Source organism: Ursus arctos, unplaced genomic scaffold (genome assembly GCF_023065955.2).
Source record: "Ursus arctos isolate Adak ecotype North America unplaced genomic scaffold, UrsArc2.0 scaffold_29, whole genome shotgun sequence".
NCBI classification, from domain to species: domain Eukaryota; kingdom Metazoa; phylum Chordata; class Mammalia; order Carnivora; family Ursidae; genus Ursus; species Ursus arctos.
The window spans coordinates 33690796-33706740 of record NW_026622974.1 but is presented as its reverse complement, the minus strand read 5'-3'; the positions used below and the strand labels follow the sequence as shown (position 1 = coordinate 33706740).

Sequence of the window (15945 nt, the reverse complement as noted above, 5' to 3'; positions counted from 1 at the left end):
TGATAGCTTTGTTACCTTAAGAATGTTAAGTATTGCTCAGATCCTCAAGGCTGACCTGTCTGCCCATCCACTCAAAACTCCCGCCTTCCTGACCTGCAGGTTTGGGGTCTCGGACAGAACTGCTTCAAGCATGTGGGAAACCCGCTCTTGCTTCACATTAGTTAGTGTATACAGGGTTGTGTTTTCCTAAACACATGGGGGGAAAATCCAAGTTTTAAGTATGAGATTAGGGATGGTCTCTGCGCATTGAAAAGCAGCAGTCTAGACTTGTCTTTCCAGATAAACGTCATGCTCCATGAAGTTCAAACTCCCTAGTGTCCTACATTGAGTAAAACACATTTCTTCAACTCACTGTGTGATGCATATTTCTATCAAAGACTTCAAGAGGAAGGGAGCTGGTGCTCTGACTGCTATATACTTGCAGTGAAGTTGTTCTTTTTTTTTTTTTTAAAGATTTTATTTATTTATTCGACAGAGATAGAGACAGCCAGCGAGAGAGGGAACACAAGCAGGGGGAGCGGGAGAGGAAGAAGCAGGCTCATAGCGGAGGAGCCTGATGTGGGGCTTGATCCCATAATGCCGGGATCACGCCCTGAGCCGAAGGCAGACGCTTAACCTCTGTGCCACCCAGGCACCCCGAAGTTGTTCTTAATATCACCTGAACATAGGTTAAATTGTTTTGTAATTCTTGGTTTACAGGCCTCCCATTGTAAATTGTAATGAACTTCAAGTAATTAAATAATGTCTCTTCATCTTTAGAACCCTAGTGCCTAACTCATTGTGGGTTATTTATATTTCGATTCATCTCCAGAATAGAGTCAGATTCAGATTTGACTAATATTTACTGGATGCAGTTTACTAGACACACTGTACTAAGCACTTTGACATGTTATTTTTACAAAATTCTTAGAAGTTATATTATGATTTTTATTTTATAGCTGAAGAAACAGAATCTTTAGAGTATAAGTTACACAATGTCATATAATAAAAACAGAGTCAGAATTTGAACCCAGGTCTCTCTGGGTCTGTGATTTCTTATTTTTACTATATTATAGTTTTACTTTATTACTGAAAAAGACTACCCACACAAATACCTTATGCCCTTATCTCTAAAAAAAAAAACATTTTTTTCCTTCACGTTTTTAAAATCAATTTGAAACATTGGATTTTCAAGCTAATGCTCCAATCATAACTTCAGAGAAACTTCAAAAATTAAAACAGACTCTCAGGAAATGCTACTTGAATGTTTACACATTCCATGGCTGAGCCCAAGCAGAAGGCAGGAAGACAGGATCGTCACTTAGTGGGTTGGCTCCTGCTCACACATTCAGCCATAACCGTCCCTGCGGTGTCAGCAACAGGTAAAGCTCCCTAGCCTCATTTTCACCATGGACAGCATTCGGATATATGCTAGAAATATAAGATACTCAAAAAGACATGTTATTTCCCTCATTGCTGCCTATCCATCTGTCCCTCATGCTTTCTGTATGCTTAGGAGGTGGTTTCCTCCACGTGAACCTAAGAGCATTTGTAGGTGACTATCATTCAATATACGCTGAATGATGGGAGGACCTCTGTGAGACCTCCTGTGTGCTCCAGTGTATCCTACCCTAGACCCGAGAACCAACGTAAACACAGACAACTCTGTGGGCAGTAGAGTCAGTCACCTGGGCCACAGACACTCAAGCTGACGGAGGGGCTGAGGAGGAGCAACACAAAGGAGGCTGGGCAGTAGAGGAAAGAGAATGGCCTTGGGATTTGACAGATTCAACTTTCACCTCAGGGCTGCCACCCATTCATTATGTGACTGTGAGGAAATGCCCAGAAGACTCATTCTCAGACAAGATGGAGGCTTGGTGAACTTGAAATCACCTGGCTTAAAATTTCACCAGGACGCAGACAGCCCGCCTGAGACAACAGAAACACTGATTATATTGCCAGTATTGATGTGTGTGCCGTTTTCTCTGGTGGCGTTTTCATACTAGGTAGAAGATCCACCAACAAGAGAAGGAAGGTTGCTTAGTGGCTTTTTCCTAAAGACAATGATTGAAAGTTAAGGGAACAGTGTCAAGAAGGGCAAGAATGTTGAAGTTCATCAAGAAGAAAGGAAAAAAAAAAAGAAGCTTAGCATTTTGCACCTTATAGAAAATCAAAAACTACACACCAGGCACTTTGGCAATAAGACAGCAAAAATCGTAATTTTTGTAGACTTCCCCCATTTATCCTTTTTATTATTTATTACTTTTTTACCTCTCCATCATGACTTATGTTTAAGCCCTTAAAATCTGAAGAGAAAGTGGTCTCTCGGGGGAACAAAAAGAATGAAGGGAGTCAGAAACATTGCATCTTGCCATTTCGATACAGTCAAACTCGGAGGACAAGGATTTTTGGTATAGAGACATCTACAGAGAGGAGAAGAGAGGGGGATGAATCTCCAAGACCTATGGAACAGAAGGAAAAGAAAGACAAAGAACTAAGAAATAATGAGGCTTATGTGAGACAACCAGGCAGTGCTCCTGGAAGATTACTTGCCATCTTTAAAGACTGTGTTTTCTCTTTTTATTTAAATTGGACTAATTACTCCTGCTTCACAGTGTTTCCTTTTTTTTTTTTTTTTAAGATTTTATTTATTTATTCGACAGAGATAGAGACAGCCATCGAGAGAGGGAACACAAGCAGGGGGAGTGGGAGAGGAAGAAGCAGGCTCATAGCGTAGGATCCTGATGTGGGGCTCGATCCCATAACGCCGGGATCACACCCTGAGCCGAAGGCAGACGCTTAACCGCTGTGCCACCCAGGCGCCCCTTCACAGTGTTTCCTTAATGTTAATTGGATCACATGTATATTGCACCTAGAATTGTTCCTATCACATAATAATAAGGAGTAGAATTGGGCTTGGTGCAGTCAGTAAATATTAGTTCCCTTCTCTACAATAAATGTTTATTTTTTTATTTGCTTATCTGTGGTGACGTAACTTGCTTATTGTAAAGCTCAGGTCCTAGTGGCGCCTTGTGACTTGTCTTTCTTTCCAAGGAAACACAGAGATAGATAATAGACTGCCTCTTGTTTTGCTTCCATATGACTCTCAAGGCCTCATACGCACCCATATCCGTCAAGATTCTTAGGAAAGAAATGAGGTTCTTGGAGTACATGGACCAATCTCTCTCTTCTGCAAGACCCGTGCAAGACAAATGGAAGCTCACATACCTTATATCTAAATTCTTAAAATTCAGAAACAGCCAACAAACTATTTTATGAATTATGTTCTATCTTCTCTTCTTGACAGAGTATCTTCATAATAAAAAATTTTAAATGTATTAAGCAATGATTTTTACCTTATTAAAACTAATAAAAATACGACTGAATTTAATTTTTATTGCACACATCTGCATGTTTTGTTGAAGATGCACTGATATTCAGATGAGTAACTTTGAAAAGGCAAACATAATCATAATTTATTATACATTTGTTCCATAAAATTTATTTTTATTGCCTTCATTTTAACAAATCACTAATTGTGTTGGTAAAAATCAAGGTTTTTATATAATTTGTGTTCTACTGATAGTAATGCCTAATTAGGCAACCATTACTAAGCCATTGAAATTTTCAGATAATTTTGTTTAATGACCTTAAGTTTGGAGAAACTGCTTTGTTCAGCAGGAACAACTAGATTTGTCAAAAGCCAACTTAAAGCCATACTTACATTTGAAATGAACAAAAAATTTTAGGTATTGTGTTCAAACACAAAAACAGGGGCATATATGATAAATTGTTGGTAAGCAGAACTATTATGACGTATTTTGATTTCATTGTATAACTTCCTATATTTTGACTTCTGTAAATTCTTCAAGTGATATCTTCAGCCATACATAATCATGAAGATGATATCTTCATCTAGACATAATTACGGAAGTGAGCTCACATTTCTTCTGAGGCCTGTGCCTTTGTCCTTCGGGGCTCAGCACAGGGCTGGGACACAGCAGGCACACAATGGATCTTTGTGGAACCAAGCAAAACCGTTCTTTATATCCCCAACGGGCTGCTCACCTGGCCGCTTGTCCTGTTTGTTTCAGGAGCCCACAGACAGCCTTGAGGACAGCCTCCTTTCTTCCAGACCAGAGTTTATTATAGGCCCTGAAGGTGAGCAGGAGGAGAATCCAGCAACCAAGCATGGGGAGAACCCAGGCGATTGCACCGAGTCCACGGAACATGCTGGTAGGTGAACTCTGCCATTTCCCAGGTAGCACTGTTCTAATGTTCAGAACTCTGGTTTCCTAGATTACTGTCGACTTGGGCAAGTTCAGGCTTAGCTTCTCTAGTGGAGACGGTGCAAATGAACCATTTCCCCTCAGATCGTGAAGCGAACAGATCCAGCCTGTGCTTGTAGCAGAGCAGAGGTCACTGAGCTGCTTTCTGGCCGCACGTGCTTCGTATCAACAGAACCCACACGTTAGCAGCACCTTCCTACTCATGGTGCAGCAGGTCCTCGTGGAGAAGTAGCTCTGAACCAAGGCAGGATGACTGAGCGGAGGGTGCTGGCACTCTCGACAGCCTCTCAGGGCATTTGACCAAGGCAGAGTGTTCTGGGATGGAGCCGATGGAACCTGAGCTCATGCGGCTTCTGTGCCCCAGGGGCGTGACCAGGTCCCTGGACAGGCTTACTGTGTACAGTTGCACACTTTTTTGCTCTGAGGCTTGTTGGATTCACTCAGAGCTAGAGGAAGGATGGCTTCTTTCCAGTAAAAGAGCTGTAATAATCAGTATTACATTTCACCTATGTTGTCAGGATTATATATACACATAAACATATATAGACATGTAGAAATACATACATAACATTTTAGAGTAATATGAATTATTTAATATTGCAGACTTTCTCAACTGCCATTTGTAAAATTATGCCAATGTGTGAGTGTCTCTGGAACAACGAATTAGAAAACAAAGCAAGAAAATGGATGCTTCTGTACTGTTTCTTATATTCCACAGGGGAAGAGAGGGAAAACTGAATGGGAATTAATCAGAGAGGGAGAAAAACCATGAGAGGCTCTTAACTATAGGAAACAAACTGAGGGTTGCTGGAGGGGAGGGGAGTTGGAGGATGGGGTAATTTGATGATGGGCATTAAGGAGGGCACTTGATGTGATGAGCACTGGGTGTTGTACACAACTGATGAATTATTGAGCTCTACATCTGAAACTAATGATGTACTGTATGTTGGCTAGTTGGATATAAATTAAAAAAAAAAAAAGAAAATGGATGCTTGCCACCACTAGAAAAATATATTTCTTTATGCAGGAAATAGCATTCATGGTATTTAAAAGAGAAGATTTGACCAGTTAATGAATTTGTCTTTTCTCTTATTTGAGTGCTCTGCTCATCTTCTATTCTGAAAACAACATCTGTATCTGATGTTTTCAGTGACTCAACACACAAACTTTAAGCTTATTCAGACACAGGTACTAGTCTGAATGGTGCTTGTCACAAGACTAGACCTCTAGGGTTTCCATTTGGAACTGGAGGTCCATGAGGATGAGCACTAATGCTGGATCCCGAGTGACAGAGAACCCATGGGCATCTCAATAAACTTATTTTGTGTGTGTTTATGATATGCGGGGCCTTCTACAGTAGTGATTCCAAGATAGGGATTGCTGTGAGTAATAAAGTGGTCACATCAGCTCATTGGGAAAGTGATGGGGCAGCAAGTTATGAATAGATGGAGTGAGCCATGTGGCTATTTGAGGGAAGAATATTCGAGGCTGAGGGAGTGGCCAGAGCAAAAGCTGTGAAGCTGGAAGTGTGACAGCTGTGTTGATGGATTGGTATGGATTCCAGCATGGGTCAAGTTTATGAGTAAAGAGAGTGGTAGGAGAAGGGAGGCCACTGAAGGGTTCAAATCAGAGGGTTGATAGGATTTTATTTTGTGTGACATCAGCAGCCAGAGTCCTCTTCCAAAAGCACAGCTCTGATCATCCCACCTCTTCTCCAACCTTTAGTAATTCCCTACCACTTAAAAAATAAATGAATAAGTGTTCATTCTTTCTAGGCTACCTCTCAGGGACTTCCACAATATAGCTCTAATCTGTCACCTGCTATCAACAGTCTCAGAGAGCTATTTAAATTTAAATATTTTTTTTCCCTAAACATTCCCGATCTTTTGCCCATGTGACTCTTCTCAAGGCATTTCATCCACTTAAGATGCCTCAAGTTTATCTCCATTACTGTCCTCCTCAAACTCACCTCCTCCACTTCAGTCTTCTTTGAAACTCTCAGCCAGAAACATTCTCCACCACCCAGAGAGTTCTGCTTTTTCATCCCTCCTATAGCAATGACCATCTTCTACCCTCTATCAGAATCATTATGTTCACGACTCAGCTCTTTTACTATCAAGTCAAGAATGCTACTTTATTTACCTTTGGGTTTCTTTCAGTATGTTGAACTAATATATATTCAATGAATATTTCTAAGTAAATGAATGAGTGAAAAATCTTGTTTTCAGTTTAGCTCAAAATGAAGATAATAGTTAATGCCATTGAATGCAGGAAAAGGTCCATTAAGAGTCTAGATTTAGAGTCCTGATACTAAAACCTCGAATATAAAGTTTCTTTTTCATTTCTAAGAATGTGTCTCAGTGTGTGGAAGAAAATCTTTTATAGAATTGAGAAGGCTGGGGCGCCTGGGTGGCACAGCGGTTAAGCGTCTGCCTTCGGCTCAGGGCGTGATCCCGGCGTTATGGGATCGAGCCCCACATCAGGCTCCTCCGCTAGGAGCCTGCTTCTTCCTCTTCCACTCCCCCTGCTTGTGTTCCCTCTCTCACTGGCTGTCTCTATCTCTGTCAAATAAATAAATAAATAAAATCTTAAAAAAAAAAAAGAATTGAGAAGGCTATGTGTAGGAATTGTTTGTTTTTTGTTTTTGTTTTTAAATTTTATTTATTTGAGAGACAGAGAGAGAGAGCACAAGACAGGGGAGGGTCACAGGGAGAAGCAGATTCCCCGCCAAGCAGGGAGCCTGATGTGGGACTCCATCCTGGGACTCCAGGATCATGACCTGAGCCAAAGACAGTCACTTAACCAACTGAGCCACCCAGGCATCTGGAATTGTTTGTTTGTTTGTTTGTTTGTTTTATTATAACCTAAAGTTCAGTATTTGGTGTGCTATAATAAATGATAACATCACATTTCATCTGATCATATTTTAATCCTATAAAAATATCTCAACCCAAAGTAAACTTCTGGGTAACTTTCATGAAACACTATCTTGCATTAGAAAATTCTAAAATACATTAATGATCCATTTATAATGGAATTCAATCTCTGGAAGAACTTTTTGCCCATGGCCTTTTAATAGATCTTGTTTTCCTTATGAAGTGTTTTTCTAACTAAAGAAAAACAATTCACTTCGATTAATTACTTTGTATGTTCAGAACCTTGTTAGGTTAATCACTGCTATTTTGTTATACCAAGACATTTAATACGACACAAAATTGAATCAGCTGTACAAATTTTGATAATTTATTACAGTTATGGGTTTAAATTGTAAGTATTACATTTTAATGTGTAGGATTTTACCTCTTTAGTTCCAGACTTTATATCTGTTTCTTTAGAATATTGACTATTCTTTTTCTATACTTGAACTGATAGTCACTTATGTTACCCACACAGAGATTTTAATTTCTTCATCTTTCCTTAGCAAAACAAATTAGTCCAGTTCATAGGCACTGAGATTTTGTTAACGAAGTGGAAATGTGTTTCATTGTTCCAAATAGTATATAAATCATGTCATTGCGTTTATTCCTTTAAAGATAATTTGCCTTAGACACCATAAACTTGTATAGCACTATTGGTGAGGAACCAGTATTATGCAGTTATTTCAATGAAGTTGAGTGCTTGGAAAGCACAAGACCGTTAGTTATTTAACATACTGAGAGATGGTAGCTAAAGGACATCCAAAGTGATAGAGACTTCTTTTCCGGTGAGAAATAAAGTGCACAATGCAACTAACAAGAGAAATGCCACAAAAGAACAAGGTTATAAAAAGCCAAATTGTCAGGGGGAAAGAGCAAATACAGTATCAAAATAATGAGATCGTTCTGGAGGCAGCAATATCCACTTCTGCCAAACTGAAAACTTCCAGCCACATACAGCAAGGTACTGTTAGAATTTTAGTATTTTTATGAATAGGTGGTTTAAACTATTTTGGTTGCATTAACTGCCTAATATTTCAACTGAGAGATATTTGTTCTCTAACATTTAATTCAACATTAACACATTTTGAAGTAAAAATGCCACTTTCACTTCGGTGTAGTTATTGTGAAGGCTGAGAGGAAGGAGCATAACTGGATATGATAGCATAGAATAAGTAATCGACCACTGTTCTAGCCATTACTAGTTTATTAAGACAGTTCTGAGTAATGGTATAGAGCAATTATTTATTTTCCCCATGTAGTTTCCAATGATCCGCGTGTTCTCTTTTGTCTCTTTCCCTTGTCCTCATCCCACAGAGGCTTCAGGCTTTTTAACCCTTCTCCTTTCCCTGGTGTCTTGATTCTCAGAGTCAATTATTTCCATTTGGAACTGGAAGTCCACGAGGAGAACGTGGAGGGGATGAAACTGGTGCTATTTCAGATCCTCCCACATGAGAGTGAAATATTTACAAAGCTAGCATATGTCTTTCTTGGTAATAATGACTAGCTCTCGTGGTGTAATTGCAATGAATAATTAGGCTAATTGAGTCCACCTTGCTTTTCTCCAATGTAGTACAGATTCAGTTCTATTATTTTAGCATTGCACAGGCCAGGACTTGAGAAGGGATGTAGAAAAGGACCCCATGCCAGGATGGGGAGAAAAAATTATCCAACATGTCTTATTAAATCCACAGTGATTAAACAAAAATTATTTGCAGTCCCTTTTGGGTAGAGAAAATATCTATGAGAACTTTCAGCCATTATTTAAGTCATCTTTTTTTTTTTTTAAAGATTTTATTTATTTATTTGACAGAGATAGAGACAGCCAGCGAGAGAGGGAACACAAGCAGGGGGAATAGGAGAGGAAGAAGCAGGCTCATAGCGGAGGAGCCTGATGTGGGGCTCGGTCCCATAACGCCGGGATCACACCCTGAGCCGAAGGCAGATGCCCAACCGCTGTGCCACCCAGTCGCCCCTATTTAAGTCATCTTAATATGGTTATAGAATATTCTAATTATTAATATTGAAACCACCGAATTGACAAGAAAATTATCTTCACGTTGTGTTTAAATGTAGCCCTTCCCTGAAATACATAGACTTTAAGAAATAGAAAATAACTTCTGGCAATCGCAAGGATTGAAGCCATTGTAAACTGCTCACCACAGAGTCTTCCCTACAAAAACTACTTCTGGAATGAACCACAAGAGACTATGGAGTCTGGGAAACAAACTGAGGGCTTCAGAGGGGCCGGGGGTGGGGGGATGGGCTAGCCAGTGATGGGTATTAAGGAGGTCACATATTGCATGGAGCACTGGGTGTTATACGCAAACAATGAATCATGGAACATTACATCAAAAACTAAGGATGTACTGTATGGTGACTAACATAACATAATAAAAAATTATTTAAAAAAAAAAGCTACTTCTACTGAAATGCTTTAAGAATGTAAAATTACATATTGAAATAAATATTTCACTCTTTTCCAAAGAAGAATATGCTTTGCATTTAGTTTTACATATCCTGGTGCTTTATATAAAATGCTGTACCAGGAAGACATGAAGAAATGTGCAGTGAAGTAAAAGTTGGGCTCTCGGATTCTCCTCCCTATACTACCGTCCACGTCCTCTGCCGAGTTCAGCTTGCAGGTCACTCTCGATACATCAGCTCCTTAAACTGAAACTGAACAGGTTGGATTAAGTCATTGCTTTCTTGGCTTTGTGTTTGGAAGTTTAGGTTTCCACATAAGAGCCTCAAAAGGGTGGGGGCGCCTGGGTGGCTCAGTCGGTTAAGCATCTGCCTTCGGCTCAGGTCATGATCCCAGGGTCCCTGCTGCACGGGGAACCTGCTTCTCCCTCTCCCTCTGCCTGCCGCTCCCCCTTGCTTGTTCTCTCTCTCTCCCTGTCAAATAAATAAATAAATAAATAAAATCTTAAAAAAAAAAAAGAGTCTCAGAATGGGGAACGGTGGGGTACGGGAGGAGTGGCAGGGTGAATGGAGGGTTCAATACTCACATCAAAAAGGCAACCCCATTTTATCCTTTTATTTTGGGACTTCACTTATAAATTTTTTGGGGAAAAATTCCCCTACTAAAAGCTGCTTACAAACCCCAATTCTCCTTATACTTTAAATTTAGCTTGTGATTATGTTTATTAATTAGCATACGAGGCTGATGTGTGTGAGACACACACTGTGAAGGTAGAACAAATGGAGGCAGATGGTAAAGAACCATTTCAATATAAATGAAGAATGAGACTCTTAAAACATTTTTTTCTGAAAATTTTATTCCATAAAATGTTTTCATGGTCAAATAAACTTAGAAAACACTGTAAATCTCCTTCAGCTTTACAGTGTACATTAACTGATTAAAGACCCTGGTAAGTCTTTTATATTTTGTTCAACACAAAGTTCCCCAGTCTTATTAGATGACAGAGCTTCATTTTAGCATATCTGTTACTCACTTATGGAAACATGCTGCCATAGGGAAATAGAAGTGAGGCAGAAAGAAGATACTTTATTTTCCACTGTCTCTGTAGCCAATACTTGGTGAAATCATCCAGAACATTAGTGAGCTTTACATTCTCTTATTTTCTGACATGGATAAATTGGGTTCTTGCTACAGCATCCATGCCAAATACTGCCTGACATACTGACACAGAAGCTTCCAATATTGGTTAAAGATGACTTAATGCAGAATACATTACACAGGACTGTAGACTGAACAAATAATTGCGAGTTTCTTTTCATGTCATGTCTTTTTAATAATAGGGATGGAATCCATTTACAGACAGGAAAAATACTTAGTTGCCATAGAAATGATATGTGTTCCTTAATAAAGGAAAGTCAACTAAAGGGTTCAGATAAGAAAATTCCATTAATTAGTGGTTTCTACAAAGTATTGATTGGTCTTCTCAACTTGAAAATATTAAAAGCATTTAGCTATTAGTTTAAATGCAGGTTATTTTAGTCAAGCTTGTTTCTTGCATATATGGTATGCAACAGCATTATTTTATGTAAACTAGCATAAATTATTGTGGTTGTGAATTGAATTATTCTATTGTAGCAGAAGAGGTAGAAAGGAATCAATTGCCAGTTCAAGAAGTCCCAAATGTTATTCTTTTGATGGTCCACTATTTTATACATTAGTAATAAATATCCACACAAGAATAATAATAAAAAATACTTTATTTTAAATATACTATCCAGATTATCCGCAGAGATAGTAAAAGACATTAGATTTTTCCTATCATAACTTAAGGAAGAAATTATTTATTATTTTTTCAAAAACTTTTAAATGGAGATATAGCATACATAGCCTGATGCGCCAAGCTTAAGCACACAGCTTAGTGAGTTTTTAAATATGGATACACCTGAGAGCCACCAATGCGATCAATAGCTAGGACATTTCCAGTACCACACAAGCTTCCTTAGGGCCCATTCCTAGTGGATACCCATCCACAGCACCGCTAAGATAAAGATAAACATTATTCCGATTTCTTTCATCGTGGATTAGTTTTGCCCTTTCTTGAACTTCATATAAATGAAACCATGTAGTATCCCATATTGACCTATATTGTGTCTGGCTTTGTCACTATGTTCATGAGATTCATTCATATAAATATTATGAATATTAAAAGAACGGCTGTACGTATTCCTGGACCTGTCTTCTGTAGATCACCACTTAACATCACTTGGGGTGGAATTTCTTGGGCACAGGTAGGTATAGATGGAGTCTTAGTAAATAACGGCCAACAGTAAATTTAGCGGATGCCGCATTTTTTATTAGGAAAAAGACCATGTGAATCAGTGTTAGCCCATTTAAAGGTTCTTACGAACTCATGTAATTGAATCCCTTGTATTAATCAATTGGAGATGACCCAGGGACAAAGTGACATGTTAAAATTCACATAGCTCACAAATGCCTTATCTTGATCTGAGACCCCTACATTTTGTTAACCGATCCCCCCCCACACACACACATTCCTACATTCCTCTCCTTGACCAGCAGCCTGACATATAGATAGAACTTGCACTTCAGAGTCAGGCAAGGCTGGATTCAAATCTGTTTTCTGCAGCCCTCCATCCCCAACCACCCTTGTACCTGATACGACTTAACTTTCAAGTTGTCGTGAGAATTAAATGCGTTAATGTACACAAAAAGCCTGAGGTATAATAGGGTCTCGGAATTATTTGTTCTTATTCCTCCTACATTCTGCTGCTTCCTGAAATATATCCTTAGGCATATTACTTAAGGCTTTAGAGCCTGTAATTCTTTATTTTTAAAGTGGCCATAATTCTGTCTCCTCTGCCAATTTCATATAACTCTTGTGAGGATTAACTGATAATATAATAAAAAAAATTCTCTTACCTCATGCAATAAAGACTCACATTTGGGAAATAGAAAAAGCTAGATCCAGGGAGGAATTAAAAATTATATATCAACTGTGCATATTTTATTTAATGTAAATTTAAATCTGTATTTATTGTTCAGTCTTTACTTTCAGGTCAGGACTTTTCCTTTGGCTAAGGGTCTACTTTGGCATCCAGACTGTCTTTGTTGTGTAGAAAATACCCACAGGGTGAAGTCAGTGAAAATGTTGGACTAGGGACATCTGGGGACCATTGCTCCCCAGAAACACCTAAACACTTGTCAAAAACTGTCAAAACTAACCTCACTGGAATGTAGGAAGATAGTCAATGGTTTACAGCAACTGAGAGGATGCTTAACTTGGAGAAAGGTCACCGAAACAAGATCAGATATTTTAACTAACCTAGATCCACCCCCTGCCCCGGTGCACAGTGATCTTGAAGATGACAGCCTGTCCCTACTGTAGGCACCTGGTTCCGGAGGCAACAGAGTGGCCTTTGTTCCCAAGGAACTGTGCTTATCTGGTTTTACCTGACCAGGAGTTTCCCTTTGTTTTGCCTAACTCAGAACTCTGCAAGGCTGAACAGTAACCCAGCCCTCAAAAACAATAAAATCCAAGTGAACAAGCCACTGCTGCCTAGAATGAAAAAGAACAGTAGGGATAAATAATAGACATGCCAAAAGCCTGCAAGGAAAAGCTGAATAGTTAGGTTTTTGGGGAGAAAAGGAGATTTGAAAAATTTCCACGTATACAGAGGGACCTACAAACCTACACCCATGCACAGAATAGGACACATCCTCAGAAGAGATCGTAAGCTTGCAACTGTAGCTGACCTTTAGGGTCAGCGCAAGCCGGAAGTGTGGACAAGACAAAGTTGTAAGTGGCCTGGAGAAGTACGTAAGGAATGCTACGACACGAGGCCACTATGAGAACACTTGGAGGGTGATTTTTTCATTTCTTTTTTTTCTGTTTTGTTTGCACGTCATAAATGTCCACTTTTTGACCATAAATTGTGAAGCATGCAAAGAAGAAAATATGGACCGTACACAGGAAAAAAGAACTGAACAAAAACTGCCTTGAGTAAGCACAGATATTGGCTGTAGTGGACAAAGACTTTACGTCAACTCTCTTAAATACGCTTCTTAAGTGTCCAAGGGAAACAATGCACATATAACTAAAAGGATGAGAGAACAATGGCTCAGCAAACAGAACAATCAATAAAGTGAAATTATGAAAAGTAGAAATTATGGAGCAGAAGACTACAATAGCTGAAATGAAAAATACACTAAAGGGGTTCAACAGCAGATTTGAGCAGCTAGATGGAAGAATTAGCAAAGTTGGTGGTGGGTCAAATGAAAATTTTCAGCTTAAGGAGCAGAAAGAAAATATGATAAAAAGTGAATAGGGGCACCTGGGTGGCTCAGTCTGTTAAGCCTTTGCCTTTGGCTCAGGTCATGCTTCTGGGGTCCTGGGATCAAACCCCGCATTGGGCTCCCTGCTCAGTGGGGAGTCTGCTTCTCCCTCCCCCCACCCACCTGCTCATGCTGTCTCTCTCTCAAATAAATAAATAAAATCCTGAAAAAATAAGGAGATCTGAACAATGCATATACGGAACCCTCTGCCCAACAACAGCAGAATACACATTCTCCTCATGTGCACATGGAACATTCTCAAGAATAATCAATATGTTAGGCCTATAAACAAAATTCAGTAAATTTGAAAGATTAAATTATACAAAGCATCTTCTCTTACTACATAGACTTAAATTAGAAATCAATAACAGAAGGAAAACTGGAAAATTCACAAATATGTGGAAATAAAATACACTCTCACACAACAAATGTATCAAAGAAGAAATCACAAAGAAAGTAAAAAGTACCTTGAGAGGAACAGAAGCACAATACAATATACCAAAATGTAATGGGATGCAGGAAAGCACTGCTCAGAAGGAAACTTACAGCTGTAAATGCCTATAGAAAAAAGAATAAAACATCTCAAATCAATAAAGTAACTTTATTTACACTCTAAGGAGCTAGAAAAAGAGGAGCAAATTAAACCCAAAACTAGCAGAAGGAAGGAAATAAGAAAGATTAGTGAGGAGATACATAAAATAGAGAATAGGAAAATGACAAGAGAACATGAAGGAAACCAAAATTTGATTATCTGAAAGACAAAATTGACAAATATTTAGCTAGACCAACTAAGAGAAAAAGAATGAAGGCACCGATAACTAATCAAAAGTGAAAGTAGGAACACTACTACAAACCTTACAGAAATAAAAGGAATTATGAGATAATACCATCAACAATTTATAACCTAGATGAAATGGACAAATTCCTAGAAACACATAGACTTACATAATTGACTCAAGAAGAAATTAAAAAATATGAAAATACCTATAACAGAAGATTGAAGCCATAAAAACAAAACAAAACAAAACAACAACAACGAAAAAAAACCACACCTCTCAAAAAAGAAAAATCCAGAACCAGAGGGCTTCACTGGTAGATTCTACCGAACATTTAGAGAATTAGCACAAATCATTCTGAAGCTTTTCCAAAAAATATAGGAGGAAGGAATATTTTTTAAACATATTCCATATGGCCAGTATTATTCTGATCCCAAGGAGCAAATGTTCATGAACTTGGATTGACAATTGCTCCTTAGTTATAGCACGAAACACAAGCAATGGTTTTTCAATATGTTAAACATACAATTAGGATAAGCCCCGGTAATTCCTCTTCCAGAAATACACCCAAAGGGCTTGCAAACAGGTACTCAATAATTTGTACACAAATGTTCATAGCACCACTATTCGCAATAGCCAAAAGGGGGAAGTAACCCAAATGTCCATCAACGAGTGAATGCATAAACCAATGGGATATATCCATACTGTGAAATATTATTCAGCTATAAAAAAGAATGAAGTACTGATATACACTCTACATGGAAGAAGCTTGAAAATGCTATGCGAAGTGAAGGAAGCCAACACATAATAGACCGCCTACTGTATGATTCCATTTGTATGAACTCTCCAGAATAGGCAAACCCACAGTGACACAAAATAGATTAGCGGTTGCTAGGTTCTGAGAGGAGAAGATAATGGGGAGTGACCTCTTCATGGTATGAATTATCCCTTGGGGAGTGATGAAAAACGTCTGAAACTAGGTATTAGTGAGGATTGCACAAGTCGTGAACATACTTAATGCCCCTGAATTGTACATATTAGAATGGTTACAACTGTCAGTTTATGTGATGTGTATTCAACCACAACAAAAAGAAATATCAGAAAGAACCACAATGCATCACTTTCAACGGTTAGCTTTGTTTTGTAAAATAATGGGAAAAAATAGAGAAACTTAGGAGGGCAATTTGACAAATCATTCTAAATATTTT

General features: G+C 38.6%; 1 long non-coding RNA gene across 2 annotated transcripts in view; it reads left to right on the top strand.

Annotated features, from left to right (window-relative positions):
• The window catches only part of LOC123001477 (uncharacterized), a 427451-nt gene that overhangs the window by 331154 nt on the left and 80352 nt on the right, over positions 1 to 15945 (top strand). For both annotated transcript variants that reach the window (XR_008956189.1, XR_008956190.1), the window contains one exon: positions 4074 to 4215. This is a non-coding gene — a long non-coding RNA (uncharacterized LOC123001477). The remainder of the gene's footprint in view (positions 1 to 4073; positions 4216 to 15945) is intronic.